The following is a 2,492-nucleotide window of genomic DNA, read 5'->3' as shown; positions in this document are numbered from 1 at the left end:
CTTTATATATTGACACAAAATAAAAAAAAAAGTTTTACTTTGTGGTCTTTTTAGACATGTTCGATCTGCATACTTACAAGTAAAATATATGCAACAGTAGAATGATTATAAAATAATTGCCCATAAATCATACAACAATTCTACGAGGTATTTGAAAACTAAAAAAATATTGAGATTGTTCAAAACCTTTCATATTCAAATCCCATTAAAACGGGATTCAAACACATACACAGAAGGCAAAAGTGGTTATTGTGTGGAAGAACTAAATTTGGCACAGAAAGATGCAACACTCAATTACATGCACTAAATTGTTCCACACAGCAGCCATTTTTTAGACATGACTTAAATGACTGATACGGCAAGCAGGAACCCTGAGCACATTTCTGGCGGGGTGGGGGGGGGGGGTGGTGGGAGTGGTGGGAGTGGATGTACATTGCCACATTGGATAAGGACAAAAAAAAATCCTTTGTCCAAGCCTGAAGCAAATAATCATCCCTTTGTATTTACGAATAACAGGTCTTAAAACATAACTGAGATCACTTCTTCGAAATTGTTCACCTTGAGGTCATTAAATGCATTTACAGAATTTTGGAGCACCTGTCAACTGAAAAGGTAAATGACTTATCTGAACATGAGCCAGAAGGGAAAAGCCTCCTCCTTCCAACCTCCCTTAAAAGAACTGCTTAACCTTCCTCATTGCTGTCACTCTCCTACGTTGCTCTGAATATTGACTAATTCAATCTTTTACTAAAGCTTATCTTATATTTAAGTTAGCAGCATCCAAAATCAGAGCTATCAACAGTAAAATATGGTGCAGGGGTGGCACCATAGGTCAGAATTACATGAATGGAGAGCTGGGAGTCATTGGTAAAGCTGGAGATAGTTGCAGGGACAGGGAGGGGGGTTTAAACATGACATTAAGAATGGTAGTGTTAGAAAAATATGCCAGTGAGAGTCAATAAGGACAGAATAGATGGTTTAAATTAAATTAAATTTTAAATTTTATTTACAGCGTGGTAACAGGCCCTTCCGGCCCAACGAGTCCGTGCTGCCTATTTTAAACTCAAATTAACCTACCCGTACGTCTTCGGAATGTGGGAGGAAACTGGAGCACCCGGAGGAAACCCATGCAGACACGGGAAAACGTACAAACTCCTTACAGACAGCGACGCGAATCGAACCCCGATCACTGGCGCTGTAATAGCGTCGCGCTAACCACTACGCTACCGTGCCGCCCGCAAAAATTGCAGATTCCCTGATAGACTTCTAGTTCATTTTTTTACCCTGGACCATCAGTTCCAATGGTGGTGTAACAGTTAGCGTAATGCTTTACTGCACCAGTGGCCCTATCCCTCATGACTTTGTGGATGAGGCTACTATGGGGAATGTTGTCAAACACTTTACTAAAGTCCATATACACCACATCCACCACGCTACCTTCATCAATTTGTTTTGTCACCTCCTCGAAAAACTCAATTAGGCTCATGAGGCATGACCTGCCCCTCAGAAAGCAATGCTGATTGTCCCTAATAAGACTATGCTTCTCCAAATGTTCGTAAATTCTGTCCCTAAGAATCCTCTCCAATAGTTAGCCCACCACTGACGTAAGACTCACTGGTCTATAATTCCCAGGATTATCCCTATTACCTTTCTTAAACAACAGAACGACATTTGCCATCCTCCAATCCTCTGGTACCACTCCTGTGGCCAGGGATAAAGCAAAGATCATTGTCAATGCTCCAGCAATCTCTTCCCGGAGTAACCTAGGGTATACCTCGTTTGGCCCAGGGACTTATCTAACCTAATATTTCTTAGAAGCTTCAAAAATGCCTCTTTCTTAGCCTTGACATACTCCAGTACATTAGCCTGTTCTACACTGAACTCACATTTGTCAAAGTCCCTCTCCCTGGGGAACACTGAAGCAAGGTATTCATTAAGGACCTCCCCTACCTCTAGGCACACATTTCTTCCTTTATACCTTAGCGGTCCGACCCTCACTCTAGTCATCCTCCTGTTCTTCATGTACGTTTAGAATGCCTTAGGGTTTTCCTTAATCCTACTCGCCATGGCCTTCTCATGTCCTCTTCTAGCTCTCCCTAAGTCCCTTCTTAAGTTCCTTCCTGGCTACCTTGTAACTCTCCAGAGCCCTGTCTGATTTTGCTTCGAAAAACTTCAGTATGCTTCCTTCTTCCTCTTGACTAAATGTTCCACCTCTCTTGTCAACCATGGTTCCTTCACCCTACCATCCTTTCCCTGTCTCATTGGGACAAACCTATCCAGAACCCCATGCAAGTGGTTGCTAAACAACTTCCACATTTCTGCTATACGTTTCCCTGAGAACTTCTGTTCCCAATTTATGTTCCCAAGTTCCTGCCTAATACCATTGTAATTAGCACCCCCTCCCCCCATTAAATACCTTCCCATATCATCTGCTCCTATCCTTGTCCATGGCTATGCTAAAGGTCAGGGAGTTGCCATCACTGTCTCTGAAA

At 42.4% G+C, this 2,492-nt stretch overlaps 1 protein-coding gene across 2 annotated transcripts in view; it reads right to left on the bottom strand.

Moving 5' to 3' along the window:
* The window catches only part of LOC127570085 (coiled-coil domain-containing protein 148-like), an 86,400-nt gene that overhangs the window by 2,320 nt on the left and 81,588 nt on the right, over positions 1–2,492 (bottom strand). The window lies entirely within an intron of this gene.

The sequence above is a fragment of the Pristis pectinata genome, chromosome 1, assembly GCF_009764475.1.
Source record: "Pristis pectinata isolate sPriPec2 chromosome 1, sPriPec2.1.pri, whole genome shotgun sequence".
Taxonomy (NCBI): Eukaryota; Metazoa; Chordata; class Chondrichthyes; order Rhinopristiformes; family Pristidae; genus Pristis; species Pristis pectinata.
This window is presented reverse-complemented; position numbering and strand designations above follow the sequence as displayed.